The sequence below is a fragment of the Nicotiana tabacum genome, chromosome 17 (genome assembly GCF_000715075.1).
Source record: "Nicotiana tabacum cultivar K326 chromosome 17, ASM71507v2, whole genome shotgun sequence".
NCBI classification, from domain to species: Eukaryota; Viridiplantae; Streptophyta; class Magnoliopsida; order Solanales; family Solanaceae; genus Nicotiana; species Nicotiana tabacum.
Window position 1 is genome coordinate 42,511,558 of NC_134096.1, and position 13,506 is coordinate 42,525,063.

The following is a 13,506-nucleotide window of genomic DNA, read 5'->3' on the forward strand; positions in this document are numbered from 1 at the left end:
GTATATTATAATTTTAATATTACTAGTCTCCACGTTCATGCGATGCACAAATATCTTATGTTAAATATTACCAAATACGTTTCAAAAGTAACAAACATTCTAAAATAACACAATTATGTGATTAAAGTTGTAAAATCACTTAAAAATGCAACAATACCTAATATTATGCTTGTGATTGGATAGTTTACTTTAATTTAGTTAAATGTTAATGATGTAGGTACATAGAAATTATATATTTTTTTAAAATTAAGATACATTAATAATGAAGAACACAAAAATTAAAAAAATCATTAGGCATAATCCAATATCTAGATTCAACTCCAATTTTAATTAATTAAACTTCAATCGTGTATCTCATCCATAAGTATATATGCTTGTGCATGTGTCTAAATATCGATCGTCATCGGTGTACCTACATATACATATTCTTATGTCTTTTACGTAAAATAGTCAACACGGTTGTTCATTATTATGTTGTATTTGAACTCGTGTAAACTATTTTATCATATTATTAGTGAGTTATGGTTTTTGGTTTAAATTTGTAGTGGCTAAATTTTTAAATATTACGATCTATCCAACAAAAAAATATTTTCTTGAAAAATAAATAAATTTAAAAGGCATAAAAATCAGTTTACATAATGTATGATGTTAAGTGCTTTTTTTTTTGCACTTGTCATTTTATATTTATTTTTGGGCCAAACTTATTCTTGATTTGATCCAGGAAGTTCCACTTTAAGGGGCAAAGTGCTTCGACCAAAACGAATTTCCCAAAGCTCAAACCTTAAACTTCAGAGTAAGGATGAATAGATACTTACTATTACAACATAACCTTTGTGGTGATTGAGTGTTATTTTATCTTATGTCAAAAGTATTTTTTTTATCTCTGCTGCTTTAATAATGTGACTATGTTGGTTTGAGTCGGGGTTCTATAAAAAATAACCTCTCTACTTACACAAGGTAGGGGTAAGGCTGTGTATAAACTACCCTTATCAGACCTCACTTGAGGGATTATACTTGGTTTGTTGTTGTTATAACCAAAAGTATTTTGCAGGTACTAAAAAAATATTCCAAAATCAAGTGAATCCCTAACAAATTAGATGAATTAATACGGGAGATACTTGCCTTTATCTCTAAATTTTAGACCTTTTTAGAGAGTTCAAGAGACCGAAGGGGTTCTAGGGTGGAAAAGCTTTTGAAAAGTTTCATACCTAGGTAATTTGTACATCTGTTCTTGGTCCGCATTGGCTCTTTCCTCTTCAATTATAAGAGCAGATCGCTTATAAGCGAACAACAAAATATTAACCCAAAATCGCAAGAAAAAGAAAAGGAATAGTGATTAAATGAAGTTTATTAATTGACGAATTTTTTTATTTTTAAGGAAGTTGGAAAGGATCATCAAGTAAATAATATACTTTAGCAAGTTGTATGAATAAAGGTTTTTCTCATGTTTTTTATGCAGACCTATTGTACAAATTACCGATTATCTATTTAAGATAACATAGTAAAATATAGTAAGCACAGATTAAAATATAAAAGTAAAATAAAAAATAATCATATTCATGACTGAGAAATGCCTAAAAATATATTTTGAAAAATTATCGTAAACATATAACTAAATTAAAAAAAAAAAAAAAAAAAATTAATGCTAATGCATCAACATACAAGACTGCGTACTATCCAAATAGAGCTAATCATTTATAATATTGTACAGTAGTCGGAACCGAGTTACTCAATAAAAGAAAAAAGAAAAAAATATTAAAAACTATTACTACTATTTTGGAATAGCAGAAACAATCACAAGTCTTATTTTGTACTCCTACTTGAAAAGTAATCTTAAACTTATTCTTTTTTTTTCCTTGCATAATAAATCCAATTTTTTTTACTGTTGCAATTAATTAATAAGGAAATATATGTGTCGGCTTTTTGTTAGTGTCACGATGTATTGGTGAAAACAAGGCATGACACGTGGACTACTATCAAGGTGACAAGTGGCACATCCAATCAAGCGGATTAAAGAATTCAAAAAGGCGAGGGAGAAAACCTCCCAGTGTTTCTCTAGAAAAGGTACCGGTCCTGATAGCTGGAAAAGAAGAAATATGAACGAAATGGATAAAGATCATAAAGAGGGAAGGTACACGAATCTGTTATAAATAAGGAAGGGAAATCGACATCGAACGTGATTACGGAAAATCCTCAGTCAGTAATTCTGCTGTTACAATCATATATAATAATGGGTAATCAAGGCAATTAATGCCATTAACAAACCAGAATTAAGTAGGAAAAATGTTATAATTATGTACTCCTATATAAGGGCCAGATCCTCATTTATAATGGTATCTGAATTTTAATCAAATATATGCAATTATTCTTTTGCTTTAATCGAAAGATTCTAACCGTAATTCTAGGAAAGTTTATCAATCTCTCTTGAGTTTTCTTCCCTTGTCTATTAGTTTCATTACTCTTTTTATTCTTCAGATTACCAAAAAAGTGAAGTAATTTTGGTTATCAGTAATCCGATTTTTTCTTGATATTGACTTTGACCGAGAAATCTATTTTTGGGTTATAATCAGATAAAATGGACCCTTTAGATGAGAAAAAAATCTCATTTATCACAGACATAGGGACTTATTGTTATAAAGATATGCTATTTAGCTTGAAAAATGCTGGAGCCACATATCAAAGATTGGTGACCAAAATATTTCAAGAACACCTGGGAAAAACTATGGAGGTTTACATAGACGATATGTTGGTCAAGTCAAGACAGGCTGGGGAACATTTTCAACATTTGGCTGAGACCTTTGAAATTCTCCGCAAGTATAACATGAAGTTGAATCCGGAAAAGTGCGCTTTTGGCGTAACTTCAGGTAAGTTTTTAGGCTTTCTTGTTTCTAATAGAGGTATTGAAATAAATCCCGCACATATCAAAGCTATTGAAGAAATACTAGATATACTCACGAGCAAGAAATAAATACAGAGGTTAACATGTAGAATAACGGCTTTGGAAAAGTTTATATCCAAGTCATCGAAAAAATGCTTTAAGTTCTTTTCAGTATTGAAAAAGCAAAATCAGTTTGAATGGACTGACGAGTGTGAACAAGCTCTGAAGGACTTAAAGGCGTATCTATCAAATCCACCTCTGTTAGTAAAACCAAAAGACGAAGAGAGATTGCTCGTCTACCTGGCAGTATCAGAAGTACCGGTAAGCGCGGTATTGGTACGTGAAGATAAAGGTAAACAATCTCCGATTTATTATGTTAGTAACTATTTACTAGATACTGAGACACAGTATTCTCACCTAGAAAAATTTGCTTTAGCTTTAATTATGGCATCAAGGAAGTTACAATCTTACTTTCATTGTTATCCTATTTTTGTCGTAACTGCTTTTCCACTAAGGAATATATTGCATAAACAAGAGTTATCAGGAAGGTTAGCTACATAGGCTATAGAACTCAATGAATATGATATTATATATTAACCTAGAACCGCTATAAAATCTCAGGTGTTGGCAGATTGTGTAGCAGATTTTAGCTTAAGTTTAGTTCATGAAGCAAAAAAAGAACTACGAATATTTACCATAGCTAATCCGGGGACTTGGACATTATTTACTCACGGTTCTTTAAATGTTAAAGGAGCAGGTTTGGGGATTGTTTTAATTCCACCATCGGGAGAAGTAATAAGACAAGCGATAAAATTTTACCCAATTACTAACAATGAGGCATAATATGAAGCTGTGATTGCAGGCTTGGAACTCGCACAAGATCTTGGTATTGAACAAATCGTGATCAAAAGTGATTCCCAACTAGTAGTCAATCAAATACAGGGCACTTATATGGAAAGAGATACACGAATGCAGTAATACCTTGAAAAGGTACGAGAATTACTTAGGCAGTTCCAGATATGGAAAGTTGTACAAATACCCAGGAAGGAAAATGCAGAAGCAGACGCATTGGCAAATCTCGCGTCTGTCGCCGATATAACAAATGCAGAAAATGTAGTTGTGGTACATTTATTTCATTCAGCCCTCGACCAAACCAAGAGTGAGGTAAATTTCAATAATTTAATTTGGGATTGGAGAAACGAGTTTGTGAATTTTTTTCAATATGGTATTTTTCCTAAGGATAAAAAGAAATCCCGATTGTTACGGTTGAAGGCTGCTCAGTATTGCTTAATTCGTGGGAACTTATATCACAAAATATTTGGTGGACCTTTAGCACGATGCTTTGGAGCATCACAAACAGAATATGTAATGAGAGAAGTATACGAGGGGCATTAAGGCAATCATGTCGGGGGGAGATCATTGGTAAAGACACTAATAATAGTGGGCTATTATTGGCCAAAAATAGAAGAGGAAGCAGAAGACTTTGTAGCAAGGTGCGATAAATGCCAGCGTTACGCTAATAATATGCATCGACCGACAGAATTGTTACATTCAGTCATATCACCATGTCCCTTTCATGAAATGCGGAATGGATATTGTGGGACCATTGCCTAAAGCTTAGGGAAAGGTATGATTTTTGTTAATTCTAACGGATTATTTCTCAAAATGGGTAGAAGCAGATGCCTTTAAATGGGTGCGAGAAAAGAAAGTTGTGGATTTCATTTGAAGAAATATAATATGTCAATTTGGAGTCCCAAAGGAGATCGTTTGTGATAATGGGCAGATTTAACGGATCACTTCTGCACCATACCACCCAGTGGCTAACGTGCAAGCTGAGTCGACAAATAAGGTTATCATTAACAACATAAAAAAGCGATTGGAAGAGTCAAAAGGCAAATGGCCAGAAGTACTATCAGGTGTGTTATGGGCTTACCGAACAATGGCAAAGACTAGCACGGGAGAAACCCCATTTTGGCTTGTGTATGGAACAGAAGTATCACGACCCAAAATCCCACTACATGCATCGTGATGGCACTTAGTCTCTAAGACTAGGTAAGCCGATTTTAATAATAATTCAAGCTATTTGTTTTATAGATAATCGAAACCAACAATAGAAATAATTATAACAACCTCCCAAGACTGGTAATACTGAGTCACGAACTCTAACTGAATACATATAATGATCTCAACGATTGAATATACAATACTTTTTGAATAAGAGTTGAGAGTATAATAAAATGGAAAAACTCCAAGGGACTGCGACGACCAAGCAGCCCTACCTTGAATCTTTGCGATCAAACTCTAATCTATGCCCGAATCCGATATCTCCAATACCTGGCTCTGCACAAAAATATACAGAAGTGTAGTATGAGTACACCACAGTCGGTACCTAGTAAGTATCAAGACTAATCTCGGTGGAGCAGTGATGAGGTACAGTCAAGACAATCACTAGTCAAATAATCTGTGCAATATAGCAATATATAATAGTACTGGAAAACAACTAGCAATGATAGCAACAAGAACACCATAATTATTTCTCAAACGAATAAGGAACACAAGTACAACCAATTAAACAAGTCCTTCAAATATAAATCTTTCACATATAATTCTTTCAAATAAATATCTTTCGAATATACTTCTTTCAAATAAATATCTTTCGAATTTAATTCTTTCAAATAAAAGTCACTCTGTGACACCTCATTTCAAAATCATAAAACACGGGTCTCAGCCCGCTTTCATATTTTCATAACACGAGTCTCAGTCCACTTTCGTATTTCCACGGCACCTCGTGCCCATATTCCTATCATAACCACACGGACAACTTACGTGCCAATAATAAAAATTATTATATTTACCCGACACCTCGTGCCTACATTTCATATCACATCTGCTCGGACAGTTCACGTGCCAATAACATAATCATTATATTTTTCTGGCACCCCGTGCCCACATAAATATCATATCTGCACGGATAGTTCGTGTGCCAATAACATAATCCGCCCGGCAATATCCACATGCTCACAATTTCAACATAGATAAGACTATTATCAAATTTACCGAAACAACAAGACAAGTTGCACAAGATATAAAAATAAACATAAGGAAAATCACAACACCAGATGAAAATCAACAACATAATAACCTCACATCACCACATAATATCCTTGACAATAGCCACTCTTATCTCTCCTATAGCCACCCTTATCACTCCTATAATAGCCTCCCTTATTCCTATGCCCTGACAATATCAATAGCCACCCTTATCGCTCCTATAGCCACCCTTATCGCTCCTATAATAACCTCCCTTATCGCTCTATTTAATAGCCACCCTTATCGCTCTGTTTAATAGCCTCCCTTATCATTCTGCCCAGACAATATCCTAACATACATAACAACAAAGAAATGTCACCCTTATACCTGCATAATATTAACAATGGAATGCCACCCTTATACGTCGTACAACAATAACCCAAATCACACAACAATTTACACAGAAGATTATCACAACAACACCACATAATTAACTCGTAATTACAAATTACCCGTAGGCCACAACCTTTCCAAAAGTACAACGAAATCAATTAATTTCACAGCAAATAGTCTAAGGATCCACACAACGTATATTAAACCTCAAAAATAATAACAAGGATGAAAAAATAGCTCCGCACAGGACAACGCCTTCTTTAATCTAAATTATAGATAAATATATTAATGCCTCTTTTTAAACTTATTTAATTAATTATTTTCAGGAAATGTCAACTCAACAAACACACGGGATTCACATAAAAATCAAAACGGCAATCACACCAAATTATCATATAAAAACAAAATCGACAAGTAAGGGTTTGAGGTATGGCAAATAGAGAATTTAATAAGTGCCAATAATTTTCCAATTTAATACATAAAAATGCCTAAGGCTTTAAACCAATAAAATTTGCACATATAAGCCCGAGTACATACTCGTCACCTCACGTACATAGCTTTTTACGTTTCACAAATGGCACATACGACTCAATGCCTAAGGGGTATTTCCCCCACTCAAGGTTAGGCAAGATACTTACCTTTTTGAAGTTAGGCCGATATTCCAAAATAGCCTTCTTACGTGAAATGACCTCCGGACGGCTCAAATCTAAACAAATTAATTGTATAACTTCATTAAAATTCATTGAAAATAATTCCGGATAATATAACGTCGACTTAAAATTTCAGATTAAAAAGTCAATCGAAAGTTAGCACAGGGCTCGCCTCTCGGAACCCGACAGAATATTTACGAAATCCGAACGCCCATTTTGATACGAGTTCAACCATACCAATTTTGTCAAATTTTGATAACAACTCGACCTCCAAATCTTAAATTTCCGTTTTTGAAAAGATTTTGCAAAAATCCCAATTTCTTCCATTTAAATCGGAATGCAATGCTGAATATAACCATGAATTTATGAAATATAATCACTTTCGGATATAGGATACTTACCCAAGTTGAAGTCTTGAAGAAATCCTCAAAATCGCCCAAGGACCGTGCTCCAAAAATTCAAAACGAAATGAAGAAAATGACCATTTTTGGTCCTTAAGTTTCTGCCCAATAAAAATACTAATATGGTAAAAGTCCAATTCCCATCGCTACAAGTGCCAAATCTGGTCGCTAAAGGTGTGCACCAGAACTGTTTAAACCAACAATTTATTTTTCACTAAAAAGGCTCTAACTTCATCATACGAACTCGGAGTTCGAAGATTCTCGTTCCTGTGAGTCACAAATAATAATACGAACTTAGTTGTTCAATCGAAACTCAATTTAGAGCTCATTTGCTCAATGCGATACCAACTTTGCTTGTTAAATAATTAACTCATATTTCGCGCTAAAAACCCAATCACGACATGATGAAATTAGACCAAACATTCCTATAATTCATTATCAAACTCCCGGAAGTCTCAAAATCGAATTTCGATCTCTAGAACTAAAAACGAACCTTTGGATCATTACATGCTTATGCTCAAAACAATGACAAAACACCAAACATGTTAAAAACCCATCCAAAACACATCCGAGCACCATGAGACCCCAACGAAGTATACTAACAAGTCCCAACATACAATACAAACTTAGTCGAGGCTTCAAACAACATCAAACAACATCGAAATTACGAATTGCGCCTCGAATCGAATTATGAGTTTTCAAATCTTCCAACTTCTATATTTTGGGCCGAAATGTATCGAATCAATCTAGAATGACTTCAAATTTTGCACATGAGTCATAAGTGACATAATGGACCTGTTTCAATTTCCGAAATCGAATTTCAACCCCGATATCAGTAAAGTCAACTCCTGGTCAAACTTTTTAAAAATCTTTCATTTTCCAACTTTTGCCAAAATACGTCGAATTGACCTACAGATTTCGAAATCCAATTTCAGACATACGCCTAAGTTCGAAATCACCATACAAAGCTATTGGAATCATCAAAATTTCATTCCGGAGTCGTTTGCTCAAAAGTAAAAACTCCGGTCAACTATTTTCATTTAAGTTTCAAAAGTAAGAATTGTTCTTTCATTTTAATTCTGAATCTTCCGAAAACCAAACTCGACCGCACACGTACGTTATAATACATATTACGAAGCTGCTCGGTGCCTTAAACCGTTGAACGGGATGCCAATTCACAAAATGACAAGTCGGGTCATTACATTTTCCCCCTCTTAAAACATACGTTCGTCCTCGAACGTGCCAAGAAATATTCTGAGGACATTAAATCACTGAGTTTATTCTTACACCCATACTCGCGGATGGTTCTACGTCACCGCAATTAACATAAGCCTGACAACACCATCTCATTTGAGATTATTTCTTTTATCCATACTTATAACCTTAGAACCATGTTCTTACACTCTAATCATTTTCAAAAGGTACGATTTTCATATCAACACACTGTATTAGCCCCAACTGGCTGTAGCAACTCGTGCCTACACACACATCATACGTATGCCCATAACCACATCTCTAGTCATAATAGCTGTTCATAATTAATTCCAACCTCCGTCAATTAACCTCATATTAACTAAAACCTCATTTCAAATTTTCACAACACTGACAGCAAAACGCGAAGGCATGTAGACCTCATAATTATTTACCCGAATTAACGAGTCACATTTAACGCCACCTGGGCACTCACCTCATAGGCTAAAACTCAATAATTACAATATGAATATAGCTAAATATACACAGAAAACATATACAAGAATTATCAAATAAGCCTAACAGGCATGACTCTCCATTACTACCATAGTACAAATATAATTTCACAAAGGGAGAATTTAAAACACATGAATTTAACCACAAGGATCTCATCCTGATATAACATCCATCGCGACACATGGCCCAGTTCAAACATATCAAAATCACATGAAAACATGAGGATCCCATCCTCAACTCTGAATCACAAATATTATGCATATTGTGCCAACTGAAACTTTCTATTTCTTTTTATTCTTTTAATAAATTCCAATAAATAATTTTCACAACACATAATGAACCCCCATACCGGTAGGGCATTAAATTCACATTTGTTTTAATCAAACTATTCCGAATTTATATCAAAAGCCATTGTAGTGAGTAATAGAAAGTCACTTTTGGACTCATAGCCCTCAATAGTATACAAAACAAAACAAATGATAGACACGGGCTAACACCATCAAATCTCCCAACATGGATAAACACGTGAGTGGAGTACAAATTCACACTCACCGTAGAAGGAGCATGATAAGAGATCTCACCTTGATAATCGAGATTGAATCAAAATAAGAATAATGCTCCTCTATTACGAATTAAATCATACCTGTAACGACACCATCTGGTGTAGCAGACTCAACCATACCATAACAATTATATCAACGGACTGGGCCTCCCCCTTTAGGGCGCCCTCTACCCGCATGTCCTCCACCCCTAACTGGCTGTGCATGTGGGGTAATAACTGGAATAGAGCCTGTAGCCTGAGTGTTCTGATGAAATCAACCTCTCCCAAGTCTGGTACAATCTCTCATGGTGTTCCTAGTATTACCACACTCATAACAACCCCTCTGTGGGTGCGGCTTCTTATACTGAGTCTGTGCCGGATAATTAGAATAACCACTGTAAGAACCCTGTGCCGGTAGTGCACTAAAAGTATTAACTGGAGCACTACGATTACTCTGAATTGCGGACTGGGCTAACCGATTGCCCGAGCCTCCGACATGATGAGTGCTAGATGCAGAGTAGCATCCACCAAATCCTCCAGAACTTCGAGACCTCTTGGCTTCCTTAGACTCCCTTTCCTCATTCCTAACACGTTCTAACATTCTGGCAATTTGTACTACTTGCTAAAATGGAGTATCATACTACAATTCTCGAGCCATGCATATTTTAAGATCATAATCGAGCCCTTCAATGAATCTACGGACTTGCTCCCTGATTGTAAGAAACAAAACAGGTGCATGACAGGCTAACTCACTAAACTTGATGGCATATTCTAACACTGTCATAGTGCCCTGACGCAACCGTTCAAACTATGTGCATCATGCATCTCAGAGAGTCTGGGGAACAAACTCTTTCAAAAATATTACCGAAAATTGAGCCCAAGTTGGTGGTGTTGCATTGGCTGGTCTACCTTCTTCATAGATTTGCCACCACTGATATGTTGCGCTTGATAGATGAAATGTAGTAAAGGCAACTCGGCTCACTTCCACAATACCCATGGTGTGGAGAATATGGTGACACTTTTCTAGAAATCCCTAGGCATCCTCAGTAGCTGTGCCACTGAAGGTAGGTGGACTATACCTCTTAAATCTCTTAAGTCTCTTTTGTTCTTCTTCTGATGCCTCTGGCCTGACCTCAGGCTAAACTGGAATAACATGTTGTACCAGTACTATACTCGGAACCTGACCAATGTGAACTTGTTGCTCTGGAGTACGGGCGATAGGAGTCTGAACTCCTTCCCAATCTGTGAAATATTTGGTGAAACGAAGATCAATCCCACCTGAATTATTGTACCAAACATGTTCAGGAGATGTGCTAAGGTCTCCTGACGTCCGGAGGTAACACCATGTGTCTCTGGTGCCTGTCCCCCAACCGGAGCTACTGGCGGCTCCTCGACTGCTGTTCTGATAGGTGTTCTAGTTACGACACGTGCCCTTCCTCGGCCTCTACCTCATCCCCGGCCTCTCGCGGCCCTAGTAGTATGCACGGGTGTCTGATCAGCTAACTCGGTAGCACGTTTCCTCACCATCTGTGAGAGAATAGAGATACAAAGGCTCAAACTCCAAAATCAACAAATTTCGCATGACAAGAATGAAAGAAGTGGAAATTTTCTAACAGTTTAGTAGCCTCTCCAAGATAAGTACAGACGTCTCCGTACCGATCCGCAAGTATAGTAGACATGTTCGTGACTCGTAGAACCTGTGAACCTAGAGCTCTGATACCAACTTGTCACGACCCAAAATTCCACCACAGACATCGTGATGGCACATAGTCTCTAAGACTAGGTAAGCCGATTTTAATAACAATTCAAGCCATTTGTTTATAGATAATCGAAACCAACAACGGAAATAATTATAACAACCTCCCCAAGACTGGTAATACTGAGTCACGAACTCTAACTGAATACATACAATGATCTCAAGGATCGAATATACAATACTGTTCGAATAAGAGTTGACAGTATAATAAAATTAAAAGACTCCAAGGGACTGCGACAACTAAGCAACCCTATCTTGAATCCCTGCGATCACACTCTAATCTTTGTCCGAATCCGATATCTCTACTACCTGGCTCTGTACAAAAATATGCAGAAGTGTAGTATGAGTACACCACAGTCGGTACCCAGTAAGTATCAAGACTAACCTCGGTGGAGTAGTGACAAGGTACAGTCAAGACACTCACTAGTCAAATAACCTGTGCAATATAGCAGTATACAATAGTACTAGAAAACAACTAGCAATGATAGAAATAAGAACACCATAATTATTGCTCAAACGAATAAAGAACAGAAGTACAACCAATTAATCAAGTCCTTCAAATATAAATCTTTCACATATAATTCTTTCAAATAAATATCTTTCGAATATACTTATTTCAAATAAATATCTTTCGAATATAATTATTTCAAATAAATATCTTTCGAATATAATTCTTTCAAATAAAAGTCACTCTGTAACACCTCATTTCAAAATCATAAAACACGGGTTTCATCCCACTTTCATATTTTCGTAACACGGGTCTCAGCCCATTTCATATATCCACGGCACCTCGTGCCCATATTCCTATCATAACCGCACGGACAACTCACGTGCTAATAATAAAAATTATTATATTTCCCTGGCACCTCGTGCCCACATTTCATATCACATCTGCACGGACAGTTCACGTGCCAATAACATATATCAATAGCCACCCTTATCGCTCCTATAACAAACTCTTTTATCCCTACGCCCTGACAATATCAATAGCCACCCTTATCGCTCCTATAGCCACCCTTATCACTCCTATAATAGCCTCCCTTATCTCTCCGTTTAATAGCCTCCCTTATCGCTCTGCCCAGACAATATCCCAACACACATAACAGCAATGAAATGCCATCCTTTTACCTACATAATATTAATAATGGAATGCCACCCTTATACGCCGTACAACCGTAACCCAAATCACACAACAATTTACACAGAAGATTATCACAACAACACCACATAATCAACTCGTAATTACAAATTACCCGCATGCCACAACATTCCCAAAAGTATAACGGAATCAATTAATTTCACAGCAAATAGCCCAAGGCTCCACACAAAGTATACAAAACCTCAAAACTAATAACAAGGATGGAAAAATAGCTCAGCATAGGACAACACCTTCTTTAATCCAAATTATAGATAAATATATTAATGCCTCCTTTTAAACTTATTTAATTAATTATTTCCAGGAAATTTTAACTCAAAAAACACACGGGATTCACATAAAAATCAAAGTGGCAATCACACCAAATTATCATATAAAAACAAATTCGACAAACAAGGATTTGAGGTATGGCAATTAGAGGATTTAATAAGTGACAACAATTTTCCAATTTAATACATAAAAATGCCTAAGACTTTAAACCAATAAAAGTTGCACATATAAGCCTGAGTACGTATTCGTCACCTCGCGTACACAGCTTTTTACGTTTCACAAATAGCACATACGACTCAATGCCTAAGGGGTATTTCCCCCACTCAAGGTTAGGTAAGATACTTACCTTTTTGAAGTTAGGCCGAAATTCCAAAATAGCCTTCTTGAGTGAAATGACCTCAGACGGCTCAAATCTAGCCAAATTAATTGTATAACTTCATTAAAATTCATCGAAATCAATTCCGGATAATATAACGTCGACTTAAAATTTTACATTAAAAAGTCAACCAAAAGACGCGGGGTTCGCCTCTCGGAACCCAACAGAAGTTTTACGAAATTCGAATACCCATTTTTATACGAGTTCAGCCATACCAATTTTATCCAATTCCAATAACAACTCGACCTTCAAATTTTAAATTTTCGTTTTTGGAAAGATTTTGCCAAAATCTCAATTTTTTCCATTTAAATTCGAATTAAATGATGAATATAACCATGGATTTATGAA